The sequence below is a fragment of the Bufo gargarizans genome, chromosome 11 (assembly GCF_014858855.1).
Source record: "Bufo gargarizans isolate SCDJY-AF-19 chromosome 11, ASM1485885v1, whole genome shotgun sequence".
NCBI classification, from domain to species: Eukaryota; Metazoa; Chordata; class Amphibia; order Anura; family Bufonidae; genus Bufo; species Bufo gargarizans.
The window spans coordinates 35,841,213-35,854,756 of NC_058090.1; the positions used below are offsets into that span (position 1 = coordinate 35,841,213).

The window sequence follows — 13,544 nt, forward strand, 5'->3', positions numbered from 1 at the left end:
TATCTTTTTTATTCAATACACAAGTAAATCTATGTTTTATGTGGCTAACTTTCTATTGGAACTGCTTTTCTGCTAACATTGTTTGTATTACGTTAATCTACTTTTCTTTTTTTTAATTAAAATCACAGTAAGAATGTAATTTTATTTACATCCCCCTGGCACGCCCCTTCAGTTGGTGCACTCGGCTCTTTGTGTTTTTAACAATTGACTATTGGATGTGATCTGAAGAAGGAGCCTGTCCGCCTCCAATTATCTATCATCCTAATAAATTCCAATATACGGAGCGTGGACCTTTTATTCTGCCTTCTTCTACAGTCTTCTTATCATCGGTCCGGCCGGGTACCGACCAGGACGCAAAGCAAGCCCGTAACTATTGTATCCTGCTGAGATGAGGGTTGCGCCTCCTGCACAACCACGCTGCCCCCTATACTCCTCCTACGAGTGGTCCTTCCTATCAGCGAGTCTCTCCTACTTTTTTACATTATAGTGACGTAGTTATGTATATTTTGGATAGGGGAAGTATATTTAGTATTATTTGTCCCTCCCTGGCGATTTTATGTGGCCATTTATTGGAAATTTTCATTTGTGACGTGGGATCAATAAAGACACAATACAATTAAGATTTTTATTTATTTATTTTAAAGAATAATGCTGATAGATGGTGATCAGCTGAAATGATGGAACAGGTACCTGCCGGATGGTATGAACAGGTACTTTTGCTCAGCTTCCTCAATGATGACACGTGATAAAGCTGAGCTGATGGTAAATATTTTGAAGAAGGGTGCTGACAGATGGTGGTCAGCTTTTGGAGATGGTACAGATAGGTGGTGGACAGCTTTGTGGAGAATGGTGGCATAGATGATGTCCAGCAGTAGAAGAGCTGATGGAGGATGATCAGCTCTCTGAATATAAAGTGTGCTGAGATGGTGGTCAGCATTCTGTAGATGACAGGTGCTGAGATGGTGGTCAGCATTCTGTAGATGACAGGTGCTGAGATGTTGATCAGCACTATGTAGGTGCTGAGATGTTGGTCAGCATACTGGAGAAGACAGACGGGTGCTGAGATGTTGGTCAGCATCTTGGAGGAGAAAAAGTGCTGATAGATGACGATCAGCTTCCTGGAGAGGAGGAGGATCTGACAGCTGGTGGTCAGGAATTAGGCATCTGAGGCTGGAGGATAGTTCTAGAAAATAAAAGATGTTAGGTCAATCCAAGTGTATATAAAAGGTATTCCTGTATACAGTATGTTCTAAGATGGGATAGGAAAATATTGTGTGGCTGATTTATAGAGTTGGGATTTGGAAAAAGATTGCTGTGTAAAATTAGTTCCGTGAACTGGTAAAGAAGTTGACATTGTAGTTAAATCTTGTAGTTCCTTACCTGCTCAGCATTGGAAGAATCACCAGTAGTTGTCCATGCCTTCAGAGTATCTTGGTTTTACTAGAGGTCCAAAGGTGATCTTTTTTCTACAGCACATAGGCAGGAAGATGGATGACTGTGGATGAGAAGGTAAATCAGGAACTTGAGTTAAAAAAGTGGACACCAACAAGAAGCACAAAGACCCAGCGTCCTATTGTACTATATGAATGAGGTTGCCTCCTTGTAGCTAATGTCCTTATACAATTTTAACAAAATCCTAGTACTATTTCTTGTATTTTGTTGGATTTAGACTTTGTTTATTTTTACATTACTTATTTTCCTAACTTTATAGAGTGTACAGAATAGATAGAAAAGGTTGGGATCAGAGGAACACACATGCTGCTCACTTCTCCTCATTCTTCTACTAGACTCTGATAAGTTAGATCCTCATCTCCTGTGTCTACAGAATCAATACTTCTATTCTCTTACCAGAAGGAAACTTTTCCAAGTCTCAGCTATTCCTTCCCGTCACTGTGTGACTTCATGCTGTAGACCAGACCTCGTACTCTGGAAAGAAATAAAAAATAAAAATAGTTTTTTAAGAAACTGCATCCTATCAAAGAACTTAAGCAAACTGCAGTGCAAACTTAAAGGGGTTCTGAACCCGGACATACCCATAATTTCACCTAGGCAGCCCCCTGATGTTAGCATTTCACGCTCCAATGTTCTCCCTTGCCCTGCGCTGGATCGTGCAAGGCAAGGGCTCTTTTATTTACAATAAGACCCCTTGCAGAGCAGTGTATCCGGATGCGTTCAGTTAAAACTGCGTGATTTCGCAAAAAAAGCCATTCAGTTTTGTTTGCGATCTCGTTCAGTGGTTCAGTTTTTATCGCGCGGGTACAATGCGATTTACTGCGTTTTGCATGTGCGTGATAAAAAACCGAATGTTTACAAACAACATTTCTTAGCAACCATCCGTGAAAATCGCATCCGCACTTGCTTGCGGATGCGATTTTCACGCAGCCCAATTGAGTTCTATGGGGCCAGTGTTGCGTGAAAATCGCAGAATATAGAACATGCTGCGATTTTCACGCAACTGAAAAGTGATGTGTGAAAACCACCGCTGATGTACACAGACCCATTTAAATGAATGGGTCCGGATTTCGTGCGGGCGCAATGTGTTCACATCACGCATTGCACCGCGCGGAATACTCGCTCGTGTGAAAGGGGCCTAACACACTGCCGGGCGGAGGCTTGTGCCCAGCAGTGTGTTTGGTGACGTCACTGGCTCTGATGAGAGGGCAGCGCTAAAGCCCGCCCAACAGTGCCGGTAACGTCACCGGGCTCACTGCTGGGTGGAAGCCGTAGCCTGACAGCCCTATGGAGAGCCAGATTCGTCACCGGAACTCCAGAAAATGCCTTTGCCTTGCGTGATTTAGCGCAGGGCAAAAGGAGAGCATCGGAGCATGAACTGCTCCGATGCTTAAGTCAAGGGGGGCTGCCTGGGTAAAAATGGGGATATGTCCGGGTTCAGCTCTGAACCCGGACAACCCCTTTAAGCAATTTGTATGAGATATGGGGTTTTTCCATATACATGTATACTAGATGTTGAATATTTAAAGATAGCGCCCACTCAGAAGCTGAAAAGACCGAACGGCTCCCACTCAGCCTTGCTATGGCAGCCTTGGGCCTTCTGAACGCTCTGAGGCCTGCCATAGCAATGCTTCTATGAAGTCCTGTCTGAGGCAGGATAGGTTCATAGTGATTCTTCCACAGACTGCAATGGTAAAGATCACATGTTAAAGTTATCTAGGGTGATTAAGAATAAATGACACTACAGGAACTAACAGCAAAAACGTTCCTAACAGCATCTGATTCAATATTTATATGTATGACTTCTATTTATATAATTATATATACGGTATTCGTCAGCACCAGAATGGCTGAATTATATGAAAACTGATAGAGGAATTGCCTGAAATATATGCGTTTAACCACTTCAGCCCCGCTAGCTGAAACCCCCTTCATGAGCAGGCCACTTTTTACACTTCGGCACTACACTACTTTCACCGTTTATCGCTCGCTCATGCAACTTACCACCCAAATGAATTTTACCTCCTTTTCTTCTCACTAATAGAGCTTTCATTTGGTGGTATTTTATTGCTGCTGACATTTTTACTTTTTTGTTATTAATCAAAATGTAACGATTTTTTTTGCAAAAAAATGACATTTTTCACTTTCAGCTGTAAAATTTTGCAAAAAACCCGACATCCATATTTAAATTTTTCGCCAAATTTATTGTTCTACATGTCTTTGATAAAAAAAAAATGTTTGGGCAAAAAAAAAAAATGGTTTGGGTAAAAGTTATAGCGTTTACACACTATGGTACAAAAATGTGAATTTCCGCTTTTTGAAACAGCTCTGACTTTCTGAGCACCTGTCATGATTCCTGAGGTTCTACAATGCCCAAACAGTAGAAAAACCCCACAAATGACCCCATTTCGGAAAGTAGACACCCTAAGGTATTCGCTGATGGGCATAGTGAGTTCATAGAACTTTTTATTTTTTGTCACAAGTTAGCGGAAAATGATGATTTATTTTTTTATTTTTTTTTCCTTACAAAGTCTCATATTCCACTAACTTGCGACAAAAAATAAAAAATTCTAGGAACTCGCCATGCCCCTCACGGAATACCTTGGGGTGTCTTCTTTCCAAAATGGGGTCACTTGTGGGGTAGTTATACTGCCCTGGCAATTTAGGGGCCCAAATGTGTAAGAAGTACTTTGCAATCAAAATGTGTAAAAAATGGCCAGCGAAATCCGAAAGGTGCACTTTGGAATATGTGCCCCTTTGCCCACCTTGGCTGCAAAAAAGTGTGACACATCTGGTATCGCCGTACTCAGGAGAAGTTGGGGAATGTGTTTTGGGGTGTCATTTTACATATACCCATGCTGGGTGAGAGAAATATCTTGGCAAAAGACAACTTTTCCCATTTTTTTTATACAAAGTTGGCATTTGACCAAGATATTTCTCTCACCCAGCATGGGTATATGTAAAATGACACCCCAAAACACATTCCCCAACTTCTCCTGAGTACGGCGATACCAGATGTGTCACACTTTTTTGCAGCCAAGGTGGGCAAAGGGGCACATATTCCAAAGTGCACCTTTCGGATTTCGCTGGCCATTTTTTACACATTTTGATTGCAAAGTACTTCTTACACATTTGGGCCCCTAAATTGCCAGGGCAGTATAACTACACCACAAGTGACCCCATTTTGGAAAGAAGACACCCCAAGGTATTCCGTGAGGGGCATGGCGAGTTCCTAGAATTTTGAATTTTTTGTCACAAGTTAGCGGAAAATGATGATTTTTTATTTTTTATTTTTTTCCTTACAATGTCTCATATTCCACTTACTTGCGACAAAAAATTCTAGGAACTCGCCGTGCCCCTCACGGAATACCTTGGGGTGTCTTCTTTCCAAAATGGGGTCACTTGTGGCGTAGTTATACTGCCCTGGCAATTTAGGGGCCCAAATGTGTGAGAAGTACTTTGCAATCAAAATGTGTAAAAAATGGCCTGCGAAATCCGAAAGGTGCACTTTGGAATATGTGCCCCTTTGCCCACCTTGGCAGCAAAAAAGTGTCACACATGTGGTATCGCCGTACTCAGGAGAAGTTGGGGAATGTGTTTTGGGGTGTCATTTTACATATACCCATGCTGGGTGAGAGAAATATCTTGGCAAAAGACAACTTTTCCAATTTTTTTATACAAAGTTGGCATTTGACCAAGATATTTATCTCACCCAGCATGGGTATATGTAAAATGACACCCCAAAACACATTCCCCAGCTTCTCCTGAGTACGGCGATACCAGATGTGTGACACTTTTGCGCATCTAGGCTGCAAAAGTGCCCAAATTCCTTTTAGGAGGGCATTTTTAGACATTTGGATCCCAGACTTCTTCTCACGCTTTAGGGCCCCTAAAAAGCCAGGGCAGTATAAATACCCCACATGTGACCCCACTTTGGAAAGAAGACACCCCAAGGTATTCAATGAGGGGCATGGCGAGTTCATAGAAATGTATTTTTGTGGCATAAGTTAGCGGAAATAGATTTATTTTTTTTTTTTTCTCACAAAGTCTCACTTTCTGCTAACTTAGGACAAAAATTTTAATCTTTCATGGACTCAATATGCCCCTCAGCAAATACCTTGGGGTGTCTTCTTTCCAAAATGGGGTCAGTTGTGGGGTGTTTGTACTGCCCTGGCATTTGAGGGTCTCCGCAATCATTACATGTATGGCCAGCATTAGGAGTTTCTGCTATTCTCCTTATATTGAGCATACAGGTAATGAGATTTTTTTTTCCGTTCAGCCTCTGGGCTGAAAGAAAAAAATGAACGGCACAGATTTCTTCATTCGCATCGATCAATGTGGATGAAAAAATCTCTGCCAAAAAAAAAAAAAGGAGGGGAAAGGCGTCTGCCAGGACATAGGAGCTCCGCCCTACATCCATACCCACTTAGCTCGTATGCCCTGGCAAACCAGATTTCTCCATGTGGATCAATAAATCATTGCCGGGATTTTTTATTTTTTATTTTTTACATACAAAGTGTTTGCCAAAGCATAGGAACGCCGCCTCCTCCTCAGCTCGTATGCCTCGGCAAACGTATCTGTTACTGCAGAGTAGAAATCTCGTCTTGCAGCGCCGCATACACCGACTTGCGTGTAATCTGACAGCAGCGCAATGCTTCTGTCAGAATGCACATCAGTGCTGCAGCTAGTCGATCGGTTGGTCCACCTGGAAGGTAAAAAAAAGAAAAAAAGAAAAAACCAGGCCGCAACGCAATAATTTTATTAACTTTGGAACAGAACGTATAAACTTTAACTTTTTGAACTAAACATTAACCTTTTTGCTTACTTTTTTTTTGTTTTTTTTACCTTTATAGAACAAACCTCTCCTTCCCCATGGGTCAATGTGCAAAGCGCAAATCGCCCAAAGATGTGGCGAAGTGCGTTATGCACTTTGTCCCAGGTGAAAGGAGACGTTTGCAGCAGCTGTGTGAGTGAATGGGCCCTAATAGCCCTGTGTGCCTGTCCTGGTGAGATGATCCCTATGCTAGGTGTACCTGTGTGTGGTACTTCCGGAAACACTCCCCTAAGCATAGGGCAGGGTGGTCAGGACAGTCAGGACAGAAATAGCGGGTGTCACGCCTTATTCCACTCCTGCTACAGACACGACATCTTTTTCGGGGTGACGGTTGGGTTGAGGTACCAGCAACGACATTGGGGAAATGTCGCTCGTGTAGACGGCTAACTACACTGGTGGATGGGGCCACGGAACCTGGAGGAAGGATCGTGTTCTCCCAGCCTTACTGTAGAGAACAAAACTATTATACAGAGCCAATTGAATTAAATATACAGACACCTTCTTATACCAGCGTCTGGTTCTGCGGGAAACTAAATACGGAGACAACATCTGGTCATTGAAGTCCACCCCTCCCATGTGAAGGTTATAGTCGTGGACTGAGAGGGGCTTTTCAATGACACGGGTTGCTCGCTCAATTTGTATTGTCGTGTCTGCGTGAATGGAGGAGAGCATGTAAACGTCACGCTTGTCTCTCCATTTCACCGCGAGCAGTTCTTCGTTACACAGTGCGGCCCTCTGCCCCCTTGCAAGACGGGTGCTAACGAGCCGTTGGGGGAAGCCCGCGCGACTAGTTCGCGCGGTACCACAGGCGCCAATTCGTTCTAGAAACAAATGCCTAAAGAGGGCCACACTTGTGTAGAAATTGTCCACATAAAGATGGTACCCCTTGCCGAATAAGGGTGACACCAAGTCCCAGACTATCTTCCCACTGCTCCCCAGGTAGTCAGGGCATCTTTTCCCTCATAGACACGAAATTTGTGGGTATAGCCTGTGGCCCTTTCACAGAGCTTATACAATTTGACTCCATACCGGGCGCGCTTGCTTGGGATGTATTGTTTGAAGCCAAGGCGCCCGGTAAAATGTATCAGGGACTCGTCTATGCAGATGTTTTGCTCTGGGGTATACAAATCTGCAAATTTCAGGTTGAAATGGTCTATGAGGGGCCGAATTTTGTGGAGCCGGTCAAAAGCAGGGTGGCCTCTGCAGTGGCGTCGCCAGGGGGGGGCCAGAGGGGGCCACGGCCCCCCCTACATCAAGCTGTGCCCCCCCATGTGCCCCCCCAACTAAAATGTCTCCCATTCATTGTTGGTGTATGCTGCGCTGCGCTGCTGTGCACTGTGTAGGCACTAGGCAGCCGCAGCCCTACCGGACATCATCTTCACATCTGTTCTGATGATCTGAGTCACCGACTCGGTGCAGTTGCGGTCTCACTCTCGGGTCTCCACCCACCGCCGCCGCGCGGCGTCCCCGGCTCCGCCCACAGCTCCGCCCCGGCCACGCCCCCAGCTCCACCCCCGGCTCCAGGACCTGACCAGATTCATTCATCTACTGGCAGCAGCTGCTTAAAGTCATATTTCTTTTTTTTTCAACTTAAATTCCTTATAATGCGATATATTAATATATAGGGCTCTTACTCATTTTGGTTGGGTCGTTTCTTCAAAAAACAGACTTTTATAATATGTAAATGAGCTCTCTACCAGGCAAGTAAGGCAGTTACTTGCTGGTAGCAGCCGCATCCTCCTTTCATAAAGACGCCCCCTTCGCATGTTGGTTGACAGGGCCAGCGAACGCGCTCGTCTTCTGGCTGGCCCTGTCTGCGTTCAAAATCTGGTGCCTGCGCCGTACTGGTCTTCAGTCGGCGCAGGTGCACTGAGGGGACGACGCTCGCTCGGCCGCTCCATCCTCAATGCGCCTGCGCCGATGACGTTACATCTACACCCGGCGCAGGCGCACTGAGGAAGGAGCGGCCGAGCGAGCGTCCTCCTCTCAGTGCGCCTGCGCCGACTGAAGACTGGTACAGCGTAGGCGCCAGATTTTAAACGCAGACAGGGCCAGCCAGAAGACTAGCACGTTCGCTGGCCCTGTCAATCAACATGAGGAGGGGGCGTCTTTATGAAAGGAGGATGCGGCCGCCCTACCTGCTGGTAGAGAGCTCATTTACATATTATAAAAGTCAGTTTTTTGAAGAAACTACCCAACCAAAATGAGTAAGAGCACTATAATATATCGCATTATAAGGAATTTAAGTTGGCAAAAAAAAATATATGACTTTAGTGGGGTGACAGAAGCCCTTTAAGCCAGCCAGGCCCAGACTAGAGAACAGACAGTGTGTGGCGTGGCGTGGCGTGGCCCTACCCTACCGATACCGATACCGAACAGACTGGACTGAGCCTGACCTAGTGGAGACGGTGTGTAGCAGGTTAACTTAATAATAATAAGGTACAACTTACAAGTAGTGACTGAGTGGACTGACCTAGGCCTCTTTCACACTTGCGTTTGTCCGGATCCGGCGTGTACTCTACTTGCCGGAATTACACGCCGAATTCGGAAAAACGCAAGTGAACTGAAAGCATTTGAAGATGGATCCGTCTTCAAAATGCGTTCAGTGTTACTATGGCAGCCAGGACGCTATTAAAGTCCTGGTTGCCATAGTAGTAGTGGGGAGCGGTATACTTACAGTCCGTGCGGCTCCCGGGGCGCTCCAGAGTGACGTCAGAGCGCCCCATGCGCATGGATGACGTGCCATGCGATCACGTGATCCATGTGCGTGGGGCGCCCTGACGTCACTCTGGAGCGCCCTGGGAGCCGCACGGACAGGTAAGTATACCGCTCCCCCGCTCTCCACTACACTTTACCATGGCTGCCAGGACTTTAGCGTCCCGGCAGCCATTGTAACCATTCAGAAAAAGCTAAACGTCGGATCCGGCAATGCGCCGAAACGACGTTTAGCTTAAGGCCGGATCCGGATCAATGCCTTTCAATGGGCATTAATTCCGGATCCGGCCTTGCGGCAAGTCTGCAGGATTTTTGGCCGGAGAAAAAAGCGCAGCATGCTGCGGTATTTTCTCCGGCCAAAAAACGTTCTGGTCCGGAACTGAAGACATCCTGATGCATCCTGAACGGATTTCTCTCCATTCAGAATGCATTAGGATAAAACTGATCAGGAGTCTTCCGGCATAGAGCCCCGACGACGGAACTCTATGCCGGGTCCGGACAACGCAAGTGTGAAAGAGCCCTAAGTCTCTTTCTATTCTAACTAGAGAGATTAGATCTGACTGAGTCTGAGAGGAGAGCTGGCTTGCGGCTGCCCCAGAATCTTCCTGATTTAAAAGTTAAAGGGGTTCTGCACTTTAATTTAACTGATGATCTATACTCTGGATAGATCATCAGCTTCTGATCGGCGGGGGTCAGACACCCGGGACCCCCGCCGATCAGCTGCTTGAGAAGGCACCGGCGCTCCAGTAGCGCCGCGGCCTTCTCACTGTTTACCGCCAGCCCACTGACGTCACGACTAGTATCAACTAGCGTGGACGCAGCTAAGCTCCATTCAAGGGACAGAGCTTAGCCGCGCTCAGGCTAGTTGATACTAGTTGTGATGTCAGTCAGTGAGAAGGCCGCGGTGCTGCTCGAGCGCGGCTGCCTTCTCAAACAGCTGATCGGCGGGGGTACCGGGTGTCTGACCCCTGCCGATCAGAAGCTGAAGATCTATCCAGAGTATAGATCATCTCAGTTAAATGAACGTGCAGAACCCCTTTAAAGTTACTGTCAGTGCAGCCTGGATGATCACAGTGTTCACTTCACCGTTTAGAGAAATCATGTTCAAATGTGAGCGGTGGGAGGGTGATCTGTGGTCTGTGGATGTCATTACACTGGTATACGGGGGGGGGGGGGATCTGTGGATGATACTCTTATAGTGTTATAGGGAGGGGGATCGGGGGTCTGTGGATGTCATGAGTCATTACACTGTTATAGGGGGGGGGGGTCTGTGGATGATACTCTTAGGCTACTTTCACACTAGCGTTCATGGGTCCGTTCGTGAGCTCCGTTTGAAGGAGCTCACGAGCGGACCCAAACGCCTCCGTCCAGCCCTGATGCAGTCTGAATGGACGCTGGATCCGCTCAGACTGCATCAGTCTGGCGGCGTTCAGCCTCCGCTCCGCTCGCCTCCGCACGGACAGGCGGACAGCTGAACGCTGCTTGCAGCGTTCGGGTGTCCGCCTGGCCGTGCGGAGGCGAGCGGATCCGTTCAGACTTACAATGTAAGTCAATGGGAACGGATCCGCTTGAAGATGTCACCATATGGCTCAATCTTCAAGCGGATCCGTCCCCCATTGACTTTACATTGAAAGTCTGAACGGATCCGCTCAGGCTGCTTTCACACTTAGCTTTTATATGCCAATATAATGCAGACGGATCCGTACTGAACGGAGCCACCGTCTGCATTAATATGATCGGATCCGTTCAGAACGGATCCGATCAAGCGCAAGTGTGAAAGTAGCCTTATAGTGTTATAGGGAGGGGGATCGGGGGTCTTTGGATGTCATGAGTCATTACACTGTTATGGGGGGGAGGGATCTGTGGATGATACCCTTATAGTGTTATAGGGAGGGGGATCGGGGGTCTTTGGATGTCATGACACTGTTACGGGGGGGGGGGGGAATCTGTAGATGACACTGTTATGGGGGGGGGGAGATCTGTAAATGACAGTTATGGGGGGGGGGGGGATCTGTGCCACTCTGTGGATGACACTGTTAGACTCCCTTCAGACGTCCATAGCAGCGGCAATGTGCGGGTCCGCATTTTTTTTCGGGAACGGAATTGTGGACCCGGAAGTGCGGGACCGCCTTTCCGTATCCGGCAGCACGTCGTGCTGCCCTATAGAAATTAATGGGTCCGCAATTCCGTTACGCAAATTTCGGATGTGTGAATAGGGCCTTATAGGAAGAGGGATCCCGATATGACACTGATATGGGGTGGATCTGTGGATGACACATAGCATGAGATGCTATAAACGGTATGTGTCATCCACAGATCCCCCTCCATAAGTGTCATCCACAGATCCCCAGGCAGCTAGGAGATGTTGAAATCTGAGTGATTGGGGTTTTTCTTCCCTATTGCGGTTTTAGGTATTGGGTAAAGTATCGCAGCATTTCTAAGCATACTTGTGTAAATGTATCGTTGTTATAGCTGCCCCCCTACTTTTGTCCTGGCCCCCAGTGTGCCCCCCCAAAATTTGAAAGCTAGAGACGCCACTGGGCCTCTGGGACGGGAGGTGCTGTTATCACTAAAGTACAGGAAACGCAGGATGGTCTCAAATAGTGTCCTGGACATAGCAGCAGAGAACATGGGCATGTGATGAATTGGGTTCGTGGACCAATATGACCGCAATTCATGCTTTTTAGTTAGACCCATGTTGAGGAGAAGGCCCAAAAAAGTTTTAATTTCGGAAACTTGGACTGGTTTCCACCGGAAAGGCTGGGCATAAAAGCTTCCCGGGTTAGCGGTTATAAATTGTGTGGCATACCGGTTTGTCTCTGCCACAACTAAGTCTAAGAGCTCCGCAGTCAAGAACAGCTCAAAAAATTCCAGGGCCGAACCGATCTGAGCTGTCTCAACCCGAACTCCAGACTGGGCGGTGAAAGGGGGAACTACAGGTGCGGCTGAAGTTGGGGACTGCCAATCAGGGTTTGCCAGCACCTCAGGGATTCTAGGGGCTCTACGGGCACATCTTTGCGGTGGCTGCGACGGGGTCACTACTGCACGTGCCACCGTACCAGCTTCAACTGCCCTTCTGGTGCTCGCTACTTCACCATGTTCTACGGCAGTGCTGGTACTAGGTCCAGGATGGGCTGCGCTGCTGGTGTATGCCTCACCACGTAATCCGACAGCACCAGCCCCACTCTGCTGCTCTTGAAGCGGATCCTGCGCAACCTGCGGTCTAGCGACACGGGGCCGGGTACGCCTGGTGCTATCAGGGACCTCAACCTCCAACTTTGGGTCAGAGAGCCACTGCTTTCTACAGGTTCGTATCCTGACCCGCTAGATTCATCAGATGAGGGTTCCCATTCCTCATCCGACTGGGTCAGAAGCCTGTAGGCCTCTTCAGAAGAATACCCCCTGTTTGACATGTGGGCAACTAAATTTAGGGGTATTCCCTGAGACTACCCAAGAAAAAAAAGCAAGCCTGTCTTACAAATGGGAGGCTAGCGAAGTACCGGAGGCCGCTGCGGTTGATAAAAAATATCAAAACAGATTTTTTTATCGCCGCAGCGCGTGTAAAGTGAATGTGCAGTGATCAAAAAATAATAATTTTTGTCACTGCGGTGGGGCGGGCGTGGGTGAACGCACGTGTGGGCGACCGATCAGGCCTGATCGGGCAAACACTGCGTTTTGGGTGGAGGGCGAACCTAAAGTGACACTAATACAATTATAGATCTGACCGTGATCAGTTTTGATCACTTCCAGATACTATAAAAGTACAAATGCTGATTAGCGATACGCTAATCAGCGAATAACGGACTGCGGTGCGGTGGGCTGGGCGCTAACCGATCCCTAAACTACCTAACCAAGGGGCCTAAACTATACTGAAACCTAACGGTCAATACCAGTGAAAAAAAAAAGTGACAGTTTGCACTGATCACTTTTTTCCTTTCACTAGTGATTGACCGGGGCGATCAAAGGGTTAATAGGGGTTCAGGGGGGTGATCTGGGGCTAGTATGAGGTGTTTGGTGTACTCACTGTGTAGCCTGCTCCTCTGCTGGATCCAACCGACGAAAAGAACTAGCAGAGGAGCAGGCCAGCCATATAACAGATCATATTTACAAATATGATCTGATATATGGCCTCCGATTGTTTTTTTAAAAAATCAGCAACCTGCCAGCCGCGATCATTGGCTGGCAGGTTGCTGATGAAATACTCCTCGACTAAATGCCGGCCCGCGATGCGCATGCGCGGGCCGGCTGTGACGAAATCTCGCGTCTCGCGAGATGACGCGCCGATGCGTCCAGGAGGAGTAAATCAACCACCTCCCGGACGCATCGGTGCGTTAGGCGGTCGGGAGGTGGTTAACATTTGCTGCAGTCAACTAAAGTCAGAACAATCAGGAATATTGTTTTAAATTAATAGGTTCGAATATTGGAAATCTAAACAGATGAACATCTTCTATATCTGATGCACCTACCTGTTGAGCAGTCCTCTTATATCCTGCTAGATGAGGCTCTTGGCTTAGCTGAATCAGGAAACAGACAGGCAATCGGG

The 13,544-nt window shown here is 47.2% G+C and overlaps 1 long non-coding RNA gene across 1 annotated transcript; it reads right to left on the reverse strand.

Annotated features, from left to right (window-relative positions):
* Positions 1–995: 995 nt before the first annotated feature.
* Positions 996–1,926, reverse strand: LOC122921242. The gene is made up of 3 exons (XR_006387016.1): positions 1,849–1,926; positions 1,381–1,495; positions 996–1,183 (listed from the first exon to the last, which is right to left on the reverse strand). It is a non-coding gene; the product is annotated as an uncharacterized LOC122921242 (long non-coding RNA).
* Positions 1,927–13,544: the final 11,618 nt, after the last annotated feature.